Source organism: Eubalaena glacialis, chromosome 10 (genome assembly GCF_028564815.1).
Source record: "Eubalaena glacialis isolate mEubGla1 chromosome 10, mEubGla1.1.hap2.+ XY, whole genome shotgun sequence".
In the NCBI taxonomy this organism is placed as follows: domain Eukaryota; kingdom Metazoa; phylum Chordata; class Mammalia; order Artiodactyla; family Balaenidae; genus Eubalaena; species Eubalaena glacialis.
Window position 1 is genome coordinate 11,929,182 of NC_083725.1, and position 20,910 is coordinate 11,950,091.

Below are 20,910 nucleotides of genomic sequence, written 5' to 3' on the forward strand. Positions count from 1 at the left end.
GGTGCCCTTTCAGCAAAAAAGTTTTTAATTTTGATTAAGTCAAATTTATCTATTTTTTGCTTTTTGTGTCATATCTACGGAACCATTGCCTAACCCAAAGGAATAATTATCTAAGAATTTACTCAAGAAGTGTAACTGTTAGCCTTTCCATTTAGGTCTATGACTCATTTTGAATTAATCTTTGTGTATAGTGTGAGGGAGGGGTTCAAATTCATTCTTTTGCATGTGGATACCCAGTTGTCCCAGAACCATTTGTTGAAAAGACTATTCTTTCCCCATTGACTTGTCTTGATCCCCTTGTCAAAAATCAATAAACTATGAATGTATGGGTTTATTTCTGGACTCTCAACTCTATCCCATTGATCTAAATAGGCATATGCCAGTACCAGACAGTCTTAGTTACTGTAACTTTGTATTAAGTTTTGAAGTTGGAGAGTGTGAATCATTCAAGTTTGTTAGTTTTTTTTCAAGATTGTTTTGGCAATCTAGGTCCCTTGTATATTCTTATGTACTGTAGGGTCAGCTTCCCAATTTCTAGGGGAAAAAAAAGTAGCTGGAATTTTGATAAAGATTGCATTTTGACTCTGTGAATCAATTTAGAGAGTCCTTCCATCTGTAATAGGTTGAATGGTGGCCCCAAAAGGATAGGTTACGTCCTAAACTCTGGAACCTGTGAATGTGGATTTTTCTGGAAAGTGACTCTTTATAGATGTAATTAAGTTAAGGGCTTCAAAATAAGATCATCTTGGATTTACAGCTAAATCCAATGACAGTTGTTCTTATAAGATAAAGGTAGAGGGAGATTTTAAGACTCAAGACACACAGGGGAGAAGACCATGTGAAGATGGAGGCAGAGATTGGAGTCATATAACCAATCCCAAACCAAAAAATGCCTGGAGCCACCAGAAGCTGGAACAGGCAAGGAAAGATTCGGAGGGAGCATATCCTTGAGGACACCTTGAGTTCAGACTTCTGACCTCCACAGCTGTGGGAGAGAATAGATTTCTATTGTTTTAGGCTACCCACTTTGTGGTAATTTGTTACAGTAGCTGTAAGAAACTAATGCATAATCAAACAGCATTAAATCTTCCAACTCATGAATATGGTATGTGTTTCCACTTATTTAGGCCTTCTTTAATTTCTTTCAATGATGTTTTACGGTTTTCAATATACCCTTCTTTCACTTCTTCTGTTAAATTTATTCCTAAGGATTTTGTTCTTATCGATGCTATTATAAATGGACTTTAAATTTTTTAATTCTTGGATTGTATAGAAATACAGTTGTTTCTTGTGTCTACAACTTTGTTGAACCTGATTATTAGCTCTGATAAGTTTTTTGCATATGTGGATTTCTTGAGATTTTATAAAAATAACACCATGACATCTGCAAATAGAAATACTTTTGCTTCTTCCTTTCTTAGCTAGATGCCTTCCTTTTTTTCTTGCCATTTTGCCCTGGCTTGAACCTCCAGTACAATGTTAAATGGAAGTGGTGAGGGCATGTGCACAGCATTATGCAACTACGTGGCCCTCTAGATTCCCAAGAATATGTCAGATAATTGCGAAGCCCCACATAAATATCTTATTCCTCAACTTTTTATTTTACCCCCAGTTTTTTTGTTATCCTATTGTGTTTTGAATGAACACCAGCTCCTTTTTGCTACCTTCAGTGGTTGCCAGGCTGCTGGTTTTAACTGTGATTGTGGGCTGTTGGTTTTCAGGGTTATCGTAGAGTGAGAAAGGGATGGAAATAGGGCGAGTTAAATGGCACAGGGCTCATTGTTCTTATCAAGATTCAGCCTTTTTTCTTGAAAAAATGTTCCCTGATTGCTTATAGCCTTTGATTAATTTCCAGAGTTCCGAAAAGTTGATCATGACAATTTTCGCCAGTGTTCCCATTTCTTTTATAGAGTAGAGAATTTTTGGAGGTCATTTTCATTAATATCACCCTTATAGTCTTCTTAAGCTTAGATTTTAAAACTGAAAATATATTGTCAAATGTGTTTTAAGTACTGAGAAAGAGGTCTGTATACAAAGTACTGAGAAAGAGTACACTGTATACAAAGAATGTTGATGTAGATCTTCCAATAGCCAAATATTTTATTGTGCAATGAGATGTTGAAGAAAAGGCAATGAGAGTATGATGAGTTTGATTTGCATCCTGATTCTGTAAGTGATCTATATGGCTAGGTGCTGTGTGTAAATATCAGCTTGAAGAGAGGATTATTCATGTATTAAATGAATTAAATCTAGAAGTAAATAATCCATGTTCCTCAAGATTTATTAATAAAACATCGGGAATGTTATTAGGAATTAAGGTGGCCTGGATGGCTATGTTAAAGATGACTGAGGAATATTTTGCTCTGGAAAATTCAGCTCCCAGCTCCCCTAAGCATTTGAAGCCCATCTCTCACTTCTTAATTTTTGCCTTTTCTTCTTTTCCAACAAATGACTCTACAACTTATGCAACAAAATCTCCCAAACATTTTTGTCTCTTTGCAAGACTATGAGCTTTCAGTCATTTTAGAATCTTAAAAAGGTGTACTAGGCCACAGCATCCTCTGGCTGGTAGATAATTAAAATCAGCACACAACTGCAATGTATACCCTCTAAAGCAACGGTCAGTTCTCAGCCTTTTTGCTGCCATGACACGCTTGATAAACGATTCTCTTATGTGGGAAACACTCTCAAGGGCACATTCGTATTTGGACAAACATCTCCCAAATTTGGAAGTCATGCACTGTGGTAATTTGTAATCATCAGAAGAGTTAACAGTTAACAGGTAGCTCTTTGTGATCTATTGCGGGAGATAAACTTGGGCTGTGCGGCAGGACATTCTCAGCATTCTCGCTATAATGCCACTCCCTTGTCTCCCAGAATTCATATATATATATATATACATATATACAGATATATGTATATATGAATATATACACACATACATACATAAAGTAAATCTTTTGGAAATTTCAACACTTTAACTAAAACAATTTAACGTATTGCTTTTGGTTCAGAGTCTGTGCAGCCAGATTGTGTAGGATAGAATCTGACTTCACTGTGTACTAGCTGTGTGTTGCTCTGGCAAGTTACTTGACCTCTGTCCTTCAGCATCCTCATCTATCAAGTGGACATAATAGTGCCTATGTCATAAGGCCATTGTGAAGACACCTGAGATCACATATGTAAAGAACCAATTCTGCTTCTCATAGCAGACACTCTTGTTTGGAACAGATCACTGTGACTCACCTTGCACTTGATTGCTTGAAAAGATAAAGAGTTAACTAATAAAACTACTTGAGTTTGGTTGAGTAACTTTTCCCACCCATTCAGGACACTGTGTCAGTAATCTTGAAACCTTTTTGGTTTCAGAGATTGAATCCTTTATTCACGTGAAATCATATGGAGAACCCCAATATGGGAAACAGAAACAGATGCTCTATTTGTAGTGGAGGGTGGGAGGTCTGCAGTCCCATCTATTCTGCAGTGGCACTTGTAGAGTTGTAAGGAATTCTAGGGATCCAAGGAAGACAGTTTGAAAGCCTGTAGTCTGTTTGGTTATGCTCTTGCAATATCAACATTCTCTTTCTTGGCAACCTGTGAGCGTGTAAAATTAAGTCTAATGTCCAACCTAGCTTGTTATGTCTTGGGCAAAATCAACATGTAGCCTAGAATGTGACCCTTTTGCATTATGCAAGGCTGTGAGCTCAATTAGCAATTTCATCAATGTATGTGTTTAGGAAATTATCTGCCTTGGGAGTGCAGTACACCATTTGGAAAGTAAAACCTTATAGGGTAGTGGCTTTCAAACTTTAAAAAATATTAGTATCACCTGGAGGGCTTGTTAAACCACAGGTTGCTGGACCCTACCACCAGTTTCTGATTTGGTAGGTCTCGGATGGGATTTGAAAATGTGCTTTTCTTTTTTTTTTTTTTAAACAATTTTATTGAGATATAATTCATGTACCATATTATGAATCCACTTCAAGTGTACAATTCAGTGGTTTTTTAGTATATTCACAGAGTTGTGCAACCATCACCACAATCAATTTTAGAATCAATTTTCATCACCCCAAAAAGAAACCCTGTACCCTTTAGCAGTCACTTGCAGTTTCCTCCCAACCCCAGCCCTAGGCAACCACCAATTTGCTTTCTGTTTCTAGAGATTTGCCTATTGGGGACATTTCATATAATATGTGGTCTCTTTTTTAAAAATTTATTTTATTAAAGTATAGTTGGTTTACAATGTTGTGTTCATTTCTACTGTACAGCAAAGTGATTCAGTTATATATATACATATATATATGTGTATATATGTATATATATACACATATATATATATATGTATATATATTCTTTTTCATATTCTTTTCCATTACGGTTTATCACAGGATAGTTCCCTGTGCTATACAGTAGGAACTTGTTGTTTATCCATTCTATATATAACAGCTTGCATCTGTTAATCCCAAACTCCCAATGCAACCCTCTCCCACCCCCCTCCCCCTTGGCAACCACCAGTCTATTCTCTATGTCCCTGATCCTGTTTCTGTTTCATTTGTGTCATATTTTAGATTCCACATATAAGTGATATCATATGATATTTGTCTTTTTCTTTCTGACTTACTTCACTTAGTACGATAATCTCTAGGTCCATGTCCATCCATGTTGCTGCAAATGGCATTATTTCATTCTTTTTCATGGCTGAGTAGTATTCCATTATATATATATATATATATATATATATATATATATATATATATATATGACACATCTTCTTTATCCATTCATCTGTTGATGGACTTTTAGGTTGCTTCCATGTCTTGGCTATTGTCAATAGTGCTGCAATGAACATTGAGGTGCATATATCTTTTTGAATTATAGTTTTCTCTGAATATATGCCCAGGAGTGGGACTGCTGGATCAGAACGTCCATACTGTTCTCCATAGTGGCTGTTCTCCATAGCTTACATTCCTACAAACAGTGTAGGAGGGTTCCCTTGAAAATATGCATCCCTAACAATTTCTGGGTGATGCTGCTGCTGCTGGTCTGGGAGCACTTGGAAAACCATTATTATTAAAGATGAGAGTAAGTGGAGTGGTTGGTTAGTCCATAACACCAGGGACTTATTTTTGATAAAACAATCTATATTACTCTGCAATCTTGTGAAATTTTGAGATTTAATTTAACAGTTATTTATTGAATTCCTACTATGGGCCAAAAAACACTGTGCTAAATACTGAGAGTAAAATAGATTAACTATACTGTATCTTCTTGAGAAGGATTGTATTTTAGTGTGGGACAGACCAGTAAATGGGCAATTACAATATGGTGTGCTAAGTACAAGGTGCTAGGGAACATCTACGTGGGCACCTACCACATCTTTGGGCTCAAAGACTTTCTCAAGAAGATGTTACCTACTCTTAAAATAAAAAAGCACACTCTCACTTAGAAGACAACCTAAGGAATATTTGGTAGGTTTTAGGTTGTATTTGCTGGTGGTTAACTTTTATATATCAAAATAATCTTGTCATTGAGTCTAAAATTCAGTTCTTTTTATATTTACTCTTCCAAGAGCTAAGACAAGTTTCTGGCAAGGCATGGAAGCATGACCCTTAGTACAAGCAAATGTGGAGGGGAATTCTTGTTTTCTATGCTTGAGCAGCAGGAACAGTAATAAGAGAAGTTCCTGTAAGTGGTTTTCATTTCTCTTTCTTTTAAAGTGTAATTAGAATGACTGGTCTATCGTGTAGGTTATAATATTTGCTGGTAAACAACGTATTGATAGGTTTCTTCTGAAACACTTGATAGGAGTGATTAAAATGCATGAGACTATGTTTTCTGGAATGAATCATTCACGCATCATTTTGCAATGGTGGACACTGAATTAGGAAAGTGAGAGCCTGCATAACTCAAATATACTTATACGTATTTTATATGGGATATTTTTCTGTGAGACGATTTTTTTCCATACCGCATAAACATTTGCTAACATCAATAATTTAAATTATTTTATATAACATTCATTTTGAAGAATGAGATATTGAAAACTAAAAGCCATTTCTTGACCAGTGCCTCATGGCCCTTGGTGTGTCATGTCCTTGGCTTCCTCATACCCTTTCTCAATTTTTAATTTAGATGGAAAAAAGAATGGAGGGTGGGAGATTTGGGAACTGTAGTGGAGAAGGGAATTATAATGGCCAGTGTGTACTGAGGATAAATATTATAGGACTTATTCTCAGCTCAAATATGTCTAAAAGTGATTGTTCTCTTTCTGCTTGGCAACAAAGCCTAGCTGACCTCCAGATGTCTACCAGGCAATATCTATCAATAGTTCTGTAGGGAGAAAGCACTTTTGCAAAGCAAAGACAAAAGAGATGTAGTCTAATCATTTGTCAGTATTGATCAATGTTTTTTAATCTTTTTGATACCAAGCCCTCCTATGATAAATATGAAAATCTCTCCCCCTTCCCAGAGATTTTGATGTGCATTCCTCTTGAGAATCATTGCATCCTTTGCAAATTTCCACCAGCCGAGATGTCAATCTTTTGTGTGGTTTGTATTATAAAAGAAACATATTTTTGTTGTTTTCCAAATATGTAAGTATAATATAATTTTAAATATGCCTTTTTATTCTACAAACATATTGTTTCCCCTTAAAGACTGATATGTCCGCATGGGGGATGATGTCCTGCTCTTACCACCCATGGATGAGAATTACGGCTCCAAATGAGTGGTCTCCAAATATACACAGGGGGTGGGTGGGAAGAAAACATGAAAGCTGTATTTATATTAATATTTCTAGCTAACAAGAGAAACAAACTAAACCTTAATAATAATTAATAAATTTGTTAACACTGATACCACTGATGCCCTCACTTGATTTGTAAGTCAGTTTACCTGAGTATTCTGAGGAAAGAGTGGGACCTTCACAGTGTGGACGGCTGAACAGCGGTACTTTCATTCATTTGTTACCTTTCATCATATTGTGACTTAGGCAATTTACACTAACTTTAAGTGTTATGGGTTCCAAATGAACATGGTTAAAAAGACTCCTACAAAGAAATCATAGATAAAATACAGTAACGACATTTTAAGCATAAGCACACACAATAATTAGATTAAAATCAAGCATCTATAATATGAAAACAACTGTACAATTTTAAGTGAGTTTTAGAGTCATGCAGTATTATGTACAACTTATAAAATTTCACTAAACTTAATACTAAATGTTGCAGTACAAATTAGAAAATATTTTAAAGGAGTAACAATAAAAATACATATCAAAAATTTTGATCAAGCTAAAGTAGTTCTTAGAAATAAATTTATAACCTTAAATGCTTATGTTTGAAAAAAAGAATTATACAAAATTACTTAGCTAATTCTACATTTTGAGGAGTTAAAAAAATAGCAAAATTAGCTCAAAGAAAGAATGTAATAAAAACAAAGGCAGAAACTAATAAAATAGAACACATAAATACAAGTAGGAAAGATGAACAAAACCAAAGGTTGATTGTTTGAAACACGAATTGACAAATCTTTGCCAAGATTGATTAAGAAAAAAAGAGAAAAGGCCCAAAAGATCAATGTCAGGAATGAAAAAAAGGGGAGAGGGGATTACTGGAGATGTTACAGACATTAAAAAGATGACATTAAAAAGACATTAAATAGATATAACCAATGCCAATAACATTTAAAATTTAAATAGAATGGAAAACTCCCTAGAAAAATATAACTGCTAAGACTCAGTTTTATTAAAAATATTAATATTTTATTCATTTTATAATTATTTATAATTTATAATGATTATAATAATTAATATTAAAATATTTTACTAAAAATAAAACTGACTCAAAGAAATAGAGAACCACAGTAGTTGGGGATTAAGGGAATTGAGTCAGTGGTTAAATATTGTTCCACAAAGAAAACTCTAGGGCTACATGGTTCTTATAAAACATCAAAAGAGAAAGCAATTCCAGTCTTCCAAAAACAATTGCAAAGAATTTTTAAAAATAAGAAATATTCTGGAACGAATTGTATGACTATAGCATAATTTTGGTATAAAATTCCAATGAGGACAGCATAAGAAAATAAAAACTATAGGCCAATATAAACTAATAATTAGCAATCCAACAATGCTCCAAAGGTTGAAATTTCACAGGCAAGTTGTATTTCTCCTAGGAATGCAAGGTTGGCATCATATTAGAAAATCAATTAAGCAGTTCACCACATTCATAAGATATAGGAGAAAAATCATATGATCAACTCTGTAGATGCTGGGAAAGCATTTGAGAAAATTCAGCATCCAGTCATAGTGAAAACTATTAACAAAGTAAAAATATAAGGGAACTTTCATAAACTTATAAGGGCGTTCACAAAAAGTTTGAAAGCAAAGATAATACTTAGTGGAGACACATTGAAAATTTTCATTTGTGATCAGGAATAAGACAAAAGCAGCTGCCATCACTCATATTAAAGAGCATCCCTGATATCCTACCAACACAGTAAAAAAAGAAAAAAAGTAAAAGGTATAAGAATGGCAATGGAAAAAACAGAATTACTATTTTCAGATTATATGCTGTATATATGGAACACCCAAAGACTCTACAAATAAAATAACACAGTTATTTAGGGAGCTTGTAGAAATTGCTAGATAGAAACTCAATATATAAAAGGCAATTGTGTTTCAACACATCAGCAGCAGTTAGATAATGTATTCAGAAACAAATACCATTTACATAACAACAATAACCAAATACCTAGGAATTTTTTAAAAGATATATGAAATCTTGGGAAGAAAAAAATTGCAAATATTTGGAAAATTATTAAAAATCTAAATAAATAGAGAATCACAGGTAGGAAATCTCAATGTTATGAAGACGTCAATTCTCAAATGGATTTTTGGATTCAGTGCAATTCCAGTCAAAACCCCAACAGATTTTTTTGTGTTGTTTTACTTTGGGGAAATTTATAACTTTTGTTTATGTGAATTTATATGGAAGAGCACATTATATATGCTGAAATTTATATAGAAGAGTAAATGCCTAAGAATAGCCAAGTCATTCTTTTTTGTTTGTTTGTTTGTTTAACATCTTTATTGGAGTATAATTGCTTTACAGTGGCGTATTAGTTTCTGCTTTATAACAAATTGAATCAGCTATACATATACATATATCCCCATATCTCCTCCCTTTTGCGTCTCCCTCCCACCCTCCCTATCCCACCCGTCTAAGTGGTAACAAAGCACCGAGCCGATCTCCCTGTGCTATGCGGCTGCTTCCCACTAGCTATCTATTTTACATTTGGTAATATATATAAGTCCATGCCACTCTCTCACTTCGTCTTAGCTTACCCTTCCCCCTCCCTATGTCCTCAAGTCCATTCTCAACATCTGCGTCTTTATTCCTGTCCTGCCCCTAGGTTCTTCAGAACCTTTTTTTTTTTTTTTAGATTCCATATATATGTGTTAGCATATGGTATTTGTTTTTCTCTTTCTGACTTACTTCACTCTGTATGACAGACTCTAGGTCCATCCACCTCATTACAAATAACTCAATTTCGTTTCTTTTTATGGCTGAGTAATATTCCATTGTATATATGTGCCATATCTTCTTTATCCATTCATCTGTTGATGGACACTTAGGTTGCTTCCATGTCCCGGTTATTGTAAATAGAGCTGCAATGAACACTGTGGTACATGACTCTTTTTGCATTATGGTTTTCTCAGGGTATATGCCCAGTAGTGGGATTGCTGGGTCGTATGGTAGTTCTATTTTTAGTTTTTTAAGGAACCTCCATACTGTTCTCCATAGTGGCTGTATCAATATACATTCCCACCAACAGTGCAAGAGGGTTCCCTTTTCTCCACACCCTCTCCAGCATTTATTGTTTATAGATTTTTTGATGATGGCCATTCTGACTGGTGTGAGGTGATACCTCATGGTAGTTTTGATTTGCATTTCTCTATTGATTAGTGATGTTGAGCATCCCTTCATGTGTTTGTTGGCAATCTGTATATCTTCTTTGGAGAAATGTCTGTTTAGGTCTTCTGCCCATTTTTGGATTGGGTTGTTTGTTTTTTGATATTGAGCTGCATGAGCTGTTTGTAAATTTTGGAGATTAATCCTTTGTCAGTTGCTTCATTTGCAAATATTTTCTCCCATTCTGAGGGTTGTCTTTTCATCTTGTTTATGGTTTCCTTTGCAGTGCAAAATTACGTTTCATTAGGTCCCATTTGTTTATTTTTGTTTTTATTTCCATTTCTCTAGGAGGTGGGTCAAAAAGGATCTTGCTGTGATTTATGTCATAGAGTGTTCTGCCTATGTTTTCCTCTAAGAGTTTTATGGTGTCTGGGCTTACATTTAGGTCTTTAATCCATTTTGAGTTTATTTTTGTGTATGGTGTTAGGGAGTGTTCTAATTTCATTCTTTTACATGTAGCTGTCCAGTTTTCCCAGCACCACTTATTGAAGAGGCTGTCTTTTCTCCATTGTATATTCTTGCCTCCTTTATCAAAAATAAGGTGACCATTTGTGCGTGGGTTTAACTCTGGGCTTTCTATCCTGTTCCATTGATCTATATTTCTATATTTGTGCCAGTACCATACTGTCTTGATTACTGTAGCTTTGTAGTATAGTCTGAAGTCAGGGAGCCTGATTCCTCCAGCTCTGCTTTCTTTCTCAAGATTGCTTTGGCTATTCAGGGTCTTCTGTGTTTCCATACAAATTGTGACATTTTTTGTTCTAGTTCTGTGAAAAATGCCATTGGTAGTTTGATTGGGATTGCACTGAATCTGTAGATTGCTTTGGGTAGTATAGTCATTTTCACAATGTTGATTCTTCCAATCCAAGAACATGGTATATCTCCATCTGTTTGTATCATCTTTAATTTCTTTCATCAGTGTCTTATAGTTTTCTGCATACAGGTCTTTTGTCTCCTTAGGTAGGTTTATTCCTAGGTATTCTATTCTTTTTGTTGCAGTGGTAAATGGGAGCATTTCCTTAATCTCTCTTTCAGATTCTTCATCATCAGTGTATAGGAATGCAAGAGATTTCTGTGCATTAATTTTGTATCCTGCTACTTTACCAAATTCACTGATTAGCTCTCGTAGTTTTCTGGTAGCATCTTTAGGATTCTCTATGTAAAGTATCATGTCATCTGCAAACAGTGACAGCTTTACTTCTTCTCTTCTGATTTGGATTCCTTTTATTTCTTTTTCTTCTTTGATTGCTGTGGCTAAAACTTCCAAAACTATGTTGAATAACAGTGGTGAGAGTGGGCAACCTTGTCTTGTTCCTGATCTTAGTGGAAATGGTTGCAGTTTTTCACCATTGAGAATGATGTTGGCTGTGGGTTTGTCATATATGGCCTTTATTATGTTGAGCTAAGTTCCCTCTATGCCTACTTTCTGGAGGGTTTTTATCATAAATGGGTGTTGAATTTTGTCAAAAGCTTTTTCTGCATCTATTGACATGATTATATGGTTTTTCTCCTTCAATTTGTTAGTATGGTGTATCACATTGATTGATTTGCGTATATTGAAGAATCCTTGCATTCCTGGGATAAACCCCACTTGATCATGGTGTACGATCCTTTAATGTGCTATTGGATTCTGTTTGCTAGTATTTTGTTGAGGATTTTTGCCTCTATGTTCATTAGTGATATTGGCCTGTAGTTTGCTTTTTTTGTGACATCTTTGTCTGGTTTTGGAATCAGGGTGATGGTGGCCTTGTAGAATGAGTTTAGGAGTGTTCCTCCCTCTGCTACATTTTGGAAGAGTTTGAGAAGGGTAGATGTTAGCTCTTCTCTAAATGTTTGATAGAATTTGCCTGTGAAGCCATCTGCTCCTGGGATTTGGTTTGTTGGAAGATTTTTAATCACAGTCTCAATTTCAGTGCTTGTGATTGGTCTGTTTATATTTTCTATTTCTTCCTGGTTTAGTCTTGGAAGGTTGTGCTTTTCTACGAATTTGTCCATTTGTTCCAGGTTGTCCATTTTATTGGCATATAGTTGCTTGTAGTAATCTCTCATGATCCTTTGTATTTTTGCAGTGTCAGTTGTTACTTCTCCTTTTTGATTTATGATTCCATTGATTTGAGTCTTCTCCCTTTTTTTCTTGAAGAGTCTGGCTAATGGTTTATCAATTTTGTTTATCGTCTCAAAGAACCAGCTTTTAGTTTTATTGATCTTTGCTATTGTTTCTTCATTTCTTTTTCATTTATTTATGATCTTTATGATTTCTTTCCTTCTGCTAACTTTGGGGTTTTTTGTTCTTCTTTCTCTAATTGCTTTAGGTGTAAGGTTAGGTTGTTTATTTGAGATTTTTCTTGTTTTTTGAGGTAGGATTGTATTGCTGTGAACTTCCCTCTTAGAACTGCTTTTGCTTCATCCCATAGGTTTTGGTTCATCGTGCTTTCATTGTCATTTGTTTCTAGGTATTTTTTTATTTCTTCTTTGATTTCTTCAGTGATCTCTTGGTTATTAAGTAGTGTATTGTTTAGCCTCCATGTGTTTGTATTTTTTACAGATTTTTTTCCTTTAATTGACATCTAGTCTCATAGCATTGTGGTCAGAAAAGACACTTGATACGATTTCAATTTTCTTAAATTTACCAAGGCTTGATTTGTGACCCAAGATATGATCTATCCTGGAGCATGTTCCATGAGCACTTGAGAAGAAAGTGTATTCTGTTGTTTTTGGATGGAATGTCCTATAAATATCAATTAAGTCCATCTTGTTTAATGTATCATTTAAAGCTTGTGTTTCCTTATTTATTTTCATTTTGGATGATCTGTCCGTTGGTGAAAGTGGGGTGTTAAAGTCCTCTACTATGACTGTGTTACTGTGGATTTCTCCTTTTATGTCTGTTAGCATTTGCCTTTTGTATTGAGGTGCTCCTATGTTGGGTGCATAAATATTTACACTTGTTATATCTTCTTCTTGGATTGATCCTTTGATGATTATGTAGTGTCCTTCTTTGTCTCTTGTAATAGTCTTTACTTTAAAGTCTGTTTTGTTTGATATGAGAATTGCTACTCCAGCTTTCTTTTGATTTCCATTTGCATGGAATATCTTTTTCCATCCCCTCACTTTCAGTCTGTTTGTGTCCCTAAGTCTGAAGTGGGTCTCTTGTAGACAGCATATATATGGGTCTTGTTTTTGTATCCATTCAGCCAGTCTGTGTCTTTTGGTTGGAGCATTTAGTCCATTTGTATTTAAGGTAGTTATCAACATGTGTGTTCCTATTACCATTTTCTTAATTGTTTTGGGTTTGTTATTGTAGGTCTTTTCCTTCTCTTGTGTTTCCTGCCTAGAGAAGTTCCTTTAGCATTTGTTGTAAAGCTGGTTTGGTGGTGCTGAATTCTCTTAGCTTTTCCTTGTCTGTAAAGGTTTTAATTTCCCCATCAAATCTGAATGAGATCCTTGCTGGGTAGAGTAGTCTTGGTTGTAGGTTTTTCCCTTTCATCACTTTAAATATGTCCTGTCACTCCCTTCTGGCTTGCAGAGTTTCTGCTGAAAGATCAGCTGTTAACCTTATGGGGATTCCCTTGTAAGTTATTTGTTGTTTTTCCCTTGCTGCTTTTAATATTTTTTCTTTGTATTTAATTTTTGATAGTTTGATTAATATGTGTCTTGGCATGTTTCTCCTTGGATTTATCCTGTATGGGTCTCTCTGTGCTTCCTGGACTTGATTAACTATTTCCTTTCCTATATTGGGGAAGTTTTCACCTATAATCTCTTCAAATATTTTCTCAGTCCCTTTCTTTTTCTCTTCTTCTTCCGGGACCCCTATAATTCGAATGTTGGTGTGTTTAATGTTGTCCCAGAGGTCTCTGAGACTGTCCTCAGTTCTTTTCATTCTTTTTTCTTTATTCTGCTCTGCAGTAGTCATTTCCACTATTTTATCTTCCAGATCACTTATCCATTCTTCTGCCTTAGTCATTCTGCTATTGATTCCTTCTAGAGAATTTTTAATTTCATTTATTGTGTTGTTCATCATTGTTTGTTTGCTCTTTAGTTCTTCTCGGTCCTTGTTAAATGTTTCTTGTATTTTCTGCATTCTATTTCCAAGATTTTGGATCATCTTTACTATCATTACTCTGAGTTCTTTTTCAGGTAAACTGCCTATTTCCTCTTCATTTGTTTGGTCTGATGGGTTTTTACCTTGCTCCTTCATCTGCTGTGTGTTCCTCTGTCTTCTCATTTTGCTTAACCTACTGTGTTTGGGGTCTCCTTTTCGCAGACTGCAGGTTCGTAGTTCCTGTTGTTTCTGCTGTCTGCCCCCATTAGGTAAGGTTGGTTCAGTGGGTTGTGTAGGCTTTCTGGTGGAGGGGACTGGTGCCTGTGTTCTGGTGGATGAGGCTGGATTTTGTCTTTCTGGTGGGCAGGACCGCATCTGATGGTGTGTTTTGGGGTGTCTGTGACCTTATTATGATTTTAGGCAGCCTCTCTGCTAATGGGTGTGGTTGTACTCCTGTCTTACTAGTTGTTTGGCATGGGGTGTCCAGCACTGTAGCTTGCTGGTCATTGAGTGGAGCTGGGTCTTAGTGTTGAGATGGAGATCTCTGGGAGTGCTTTCACCACTTGATATTATGTGGAGCCAGGAGGTCTCTGGTGAACCAATGTCCTGAACTCGGCTCTCCCACCTCAGAGGCACAGGCCTGACACCCGGCTGGAGCACAAAGATCCTGTCAGCCACACAGCTCAGAAGAAAAGGGAGAAAAAAAGAAAGAAAGCAAGAACGCAAGCAAGCAAGCAAGAACGAAAGAAAGGAAGGAAGGAAGAAAGAAAATAAAATAAAGTTATTAAAATAAAAAATAATTATTAAAAATAAAAAAATTAAAAAGTAATAAAATTAGAAAAATGGACAGACAGAACTCTAGGACAAATGGTAAAAGCAAAGCTATACAGAGAAAATCACACAAAGAAGCATACACATACACACTCACGGAAAGAGAAAAAGGAAAAAAATATATAATTTCTCCCAAAGTCCATCACCTTTATTTTGGGATGATTCGTTGTCTATTCAGGTATTCCACAGATGCAGGGTACATCAAGTTGATTGTGGAGATTTAATCCGCTGCTCCTGAGGCTGCAGGGAGAGATTTCCCTTTCTCTTCTTTGTTCGCACAGCTCCTGGGGTTCAACTTTGGATTTGGCCCCGCCTCCGCGTGTAGGTCGCCTGAGGGCGTCTGTTCTTGGCTCAGACAGGACGGGGTTAAAGGAGCAGCTGATTCGGCGGCTCTGGCTCACTGAGGCCAGGGGGAGGGAGGGGTACGGATGCGGGGCGAGCCTGCGGTGGCAGAGACCAGCATGACGGTTGCACCAGCCTGAGGTGCACCGTGTGTTCTCCCGGGGAAGTTGTCCCTGGATCACGGGACCCTGGCAGTGGCGGGCTGCACAGGCTCCCGGGAGGGGAGGTGTGGAGAGTGACCTGGGCTCGCACACAGGCTTCTTGGTGGCGGCAGCAGCAGCCTTTAGCATCTCATGCCCATCTGTGGAGCTCGTTTAGGCGGTGCTCTGAATCCCCTCTCCTCGCACACCCTGAAACAATGGTCTCTTGCCTCTTCGGCAGGTCCAGACCTTTTCCTGGACTCCCTCCTGGCTAGCTGTGGCGCACTAGCCCCTTCAGGCTGTGTTCACGCCGCCAACCCCAGTCCTCTCCCTGCGATCCGACCTCCGAAGCCCGAGCCTCAGCTCCCAGCCCCCGCCCGCCCTGGCGGCTGAGCAGACAAGCCTCTCGGGCTGGTGAGTGCTGCTCGGCGCCGCTCCCCTGTGCGGGAATCTCTCCGCTTTGCCCTCCGCACCCCTGTGGCTGCGCTCTCCTCCGTGGCTCCGAAGCTTCCCCTCCGCCACCCGCAGTCTCCGCCCGCGAAGGGGCTTCCTAGTGTGGAAACCTTTCCTCCTCCACAGCTCCCTCCCACTGGTGCAGGTCCCGTCCCCATTCTTTTGTCTCTGTTTTTCCTTTTTTCTTCTGCCCTACCCAGGTACGTGGGGAGTTTCTTGCCTTTTGGGAAGTCTGAGGTCTTCTGCCAGCGTTCAGTAGGTGTTCTGTAGGAGTTGTTCCACATGTAGATGTATTTCTGATGTATTTGTGGGGAGGAAGGTGATCTCCACGTCTTACTCCTCCGCCATCTTGAAGGTCTCCAGCCAATTCATTCTTGATAGAACAGAATCGAAGGATGTGTCCTTCTAGGTATCAAGATTTTTTATAAAGCTGTAAGTTATCAAGATAGTGTGGTTTTAGGTCAGGGATAAATAGATAGGCCAGTGGATAAAATAGAGAACTCAGAAATAATCCATGCACACAAAGCAGGCTTTGGGAAACAATGGAGAAAGGATAACTCTACAAATGGTGCTTGGGCTATTTACCAAATGAAAAGAAAAAGTGTATTCCAATCTCATACAAAAATCAATCCTAGTGGATTAAAGACTTAAATATAAAACTTGAAATTTTAAAACTTTGGGGAGAAGAGCTTTATGAACTTGAGGTAAGAAAGGATTTTTCAAAACACACACAGGCAGATGCCACTAATTATTGATTGATAAATCAACTATATTAAAATTAAGAATGTGTATTCCTTACAAAAACAGTAGAGTAAAAACAGATCACAAATTGGGAGAAGATATTTTCAACATATGTAATCATAAAGATTAGAGTCCAGAATATAAAAGAATTCTATGAATCAATAAGAATGACAATTTATCAGAAGAATTGAGCAAAAGACATAAACAGATGGCACAGAAGAAGAAACAAAAATGACTCATAAATCCATGTAAAGATACTTAACCTTAATAGTAATCTAGACAACTGAAATAAGAAATACGATATACTGTTTCACACTCAACAGATTGGCAAAAATAAAAAAAGATTTACAAAACCAGGTTTGGTCAAGGAAGCCAAGCAATGTCAACTCTCATGCATGAGGTTCAGAGAACAAATGGATACAATCACTTTGGGAAACTGTTAGCATTACTTTGTAAAGTTGAACATCCCCTGTGACCCAGCAATTCACTCCTGGATATATACCTTGGGAAGGAAAAATGTGCGTGGTAGCACTGTTGATAACAACAGTAAAAGGAACATGATGCAATTCAAATGTCCTTCTATAATAGAATAGTAAATAAATTGTGGGTTATTCCTATAATGGAGTACTACAGTTGGCCCTCCGTATCCTTGGCTTCTACATTTGCAGATACAATCAATCACCGATTGAAAATATTTTGGGGAAAAAAAATTCCAGAAAGGTCCAAAAGGCAACACTTGAATTTGCTGTGGACTGGCGATCATTTACACAACATTTACATTGTATTCACAACTATTTACATAGCATTTACATTGTATTGGGTATTATAAGTAATCTAGAGGTGATTTAAAGTATGCGGAAGGACGTGTGTAGGCTTTATGCAAATACTGTGCCATTTTATATAAGGGACTTGAGCATCTGTGGATTTTGGTATCTGAGGGGGGTCCTGGAACCAATCCCCCGAGGATATCAAGGACGACTGTATACAAAAGTAAAAATGAATGAACTAGAGCTACACACGTTAGCATGGATGAATCTCAAAAATGATGGTGTTGAGTGACAAAAGCAAGTCAGTAAATACATACAGTATGATCCATTTTATATACAATTTGAACAAAGGAAAGGGAAGTCATTTATTGTTTGAGGTTACATATATAGGTGGTAAAATTAAAAGGAGAAAATATGAATGAGTTAAAAGATAATGATTACCTTGAGGAGGGTTACGGGCATAGATTTGATTGGGGAGAGTCATACAAGAAGGTTTCAAGGTATGTATTGGTAATATTCTATTTTGTGACCTATGTGGTTGGTACGTGGGTGTTCAGCTTATTATGATTGTTTATCTTTATACACTCTCTTGTATATATATAACCTACTTCACAACAAAAATTTTAATTAAACATTTACAATTCTGCAAAGTGAACATTTGGACATTTTCTTCCATTATTTACAAACATGTGTCTCAAAGCCTTTTAATAAATTAGAAATCACATTCATAAGTAAAAATAACATTGACACTAGAAAACCCAATTAATTTGTTGCTATGTGCCTGATGATTATAGAATTCTGACTAAGTATCGAAAATTTTCAAGAATAATGAAGCTTATTCTGTAGTTTGCTCCTACTAAGATATCCCTACATAATAATTACTTAAAGCCTCATCTTTAAAAAATATGCTTTATAATATACATAATATATTAGTAAACTAGTACCGATATCTAACTTGTACATAAGCATAAATATTATGTTGGAGCATGCTCAAAAAATTTCTTACTGAGTGGGCAATCAAAACATTTGAAGACCACTGCTCAAGAAACCATTTGGCAGCCCCTCTGTAACCAAGGGTGCCTAAGAGTCACCTGAGCACATGTTTAAAATGCTGTCTCCTGGACATACCCCCAGGATTCTGTTAAGTTAGTATGGAGAGGGCCCTGGAACATGCATTTTTAATACACACTCCAGGCTGTTCTGATATAAGTAGTTCCCCTGCCGCAATTTTGCTCTAAGTTTAGACAACAATCAAGCCACATCTTTAGAGAGCTGTGTCCCCAGACTGTGCAGAATGACTTTGACTGAATTGAACTTTGGCATGATGCCATTGAGGGGCTCTGGCAGAAGGAAATGGCCTTTTAAAATTCATGCCAGCAACTGGGATGAAGCTATAATTGATGATATAATGTATGGAGAGGGCAGATCATAAAGCCCAGCACAGAGTGCATACTCAATAAGTGGTCACTTCTTATGTTATAATTCTGTCTTATGTGTTAATTCTCCTTATGAGAGCACTTAGGAGCAAGTTCTTTCTGCTCTAAGTATAGGGAATAATTATGCTATTCTTTATAATACAGCAATTTGATGGTCTCCTTCTTAGTTCCATTTATTTTGATACTGGGTTTAAATGGCTGTCATAGTGACAAAAGATACCTCCCACGAATATGTAGATCCCAACAGAAGTCTAGTAGTTGGACTTACTAAATGATTATACCTATTTACTTATCCTAAGTAGTCTGTTTTTATACTATAGACACTCCATCGAGTGACTTTGCATTGTTTCCTAGGCAGCTTAGAACCAAATTAGTGGCTCTTCCTTAGCATCTATGTAGAATTTCATGACATGCAAAAAAACATAGTATAATTTTTTATACTATTTTATGTTCTTACCCCTTTTTCTCACCTACTTCTAAATAATGCATTTGGGGGTTATTTCTATATTCCTGTATTGCCTTAAAGAGTTGTTGGAGTAGAGCCAGAGGAAGGGAAAGAAGAAAGTGTGAGTGAGAAGGAACATGGATGAGAAGAGGAGGAAAAGTGAGCGGCTAGAAGGGACCAAAGCGTCAAGGTCAGTTCAAGCTCATTCATGCCCTGGGGCAATAATCAGAATTAGGGTTCAAGTAGCCAGTTCATATTCCATGGATATTTCTCTTTCTCTTTCATGGATATTTATCCACTAGTTCTATATTTATCCACTAGTTCTATATATATATCCACTAGTTCTATAATACTAACAAATTAATAAGCTCTTTTATAGAGAATTACCTGTTATTTTTGCTTATAGACTGGTCTCCATTGCATCGTATAAGGCAGTGGTCCCCAACCTTTTAGGCACCAGGGACCGGTTTCGTGGAAGACAGTTTTTCCACGGACAGAGGGATGGGGGGGTAGGGGGGATGTTTCAGGCGGTAATGAGAGCGACGAGGAGCGATGGGTAGCAGCAGATGAAGCTTTGCACGCTCTCCTGCCGCTCACCTGCCGCTGTGCGGCCGGGTTCCTAACAGGCCGCGGACCCGTACTGGTCCGTGGCCCGGGGGATGGGGACACCTGGTAAGGTTTGAGATGCATCTTTTTAATTAATTGGGGGAAATTTCCAAGTGTTCAATTTGGAGGATGATAGAGGAGCAGTCCTTCTTCAATTTCTCTTGGATTCTTAGAAAATGTGTTTTAATCTTTAAATTTTCATTGGTTCAATTTTCATAGGCTAATGGAATTGTTATCAGTCTAACTAACCTCAGTAGGACTTTGTGAGGATCACTATTTTGAAAAGAAGTTTCTATTTTTAAGTGCTAGTTAAGAGCAATTTTTCATCTCATATTTCTACCTGCTGATAACATTTAGGAAAAATATCCAAGTGCAATAATAATGGGTCTGAAATGAGTATGTTTACATAATTTTTAATAAATGAAAACTGCTCATTTTCTTTTCATTAATGCTTCACTGTTTTTAATAGCTTTTAATGTCTCATACCTTTTTGGAAAGCCTGCATGCTCGATAATTTTCCCTTTTAGACAGTACTTCAGCATTCAGAAACACCAGCAAGCTTTTTGGAGAACATTCCAATAAGAGGTATCTATATGAATGCTTTTACAGTAAGTGGGCTAGTATTCTTAAGAGGTTAATAACTTTGCTGATTTGGTCCCTCTGCGGGTTAAAATTAATTGGGAACAAAAAGCCACTCAAACACTTTACAGGACAGACAAAGGGTATGAGGGAATGGTAAACAAATAAAACAGGTTTTAAAGTAATTCATGGTATACTCTCTCACTGACACTGAAAAGCAGTGTTTTACTACAAGAAGAAATTTATTCTTATACCTTTTTAATGATTTGTAATGTCAATAAGGAAAGAGAAATAGTAAAAGGCAGTTTAATTGGCATTCTTAGAAACACGGTCCTCTGCTAACTTCTCTTCCATACAGTACAACGACAAAGATGGCATTGAGATAATGAAGATTGAAAAAAATAAAAGCCTGCTGTATACTTATTATATACAGAGCCCCATGCTAAGTGGCTTAGATTTGTCATTTCACTAAGTACTTCGAAAAAGCATAGAGAATAAGTAGTAGTATTCCTATTTTATAGATTTGGTAGGTTCTCAGAAAGATTAAATAACTTGCC

General features: G+C 36.8%; 1 long non-coding RNA gene across 2 annotated transcripts in view; it reads left to right on the top strand.

Moving 5' to 3' along the window:
- Positions 1-20,910, top strand: part of LOC133099566 (uncharacterized) — an 85,483-nt gene that overhangs the window by 50,296 nt on the left and 14,277 nt on the right. The window contains exon 4 of one of the 2 annotated variants that reach the window (XR_009702355.1): positions 19,250-19,358. The exons of the other annotated variant lie outside the window; for it this stretch is intronic. This is a non-coding gene — a long non-coding RNA (uncharacterized LOC133099566). The remainder of the gene's footprint in view (positions 1-19,249; positions 19,359-20,910) is intronic. 2 annotated transcript variants of the gene reach the window in all.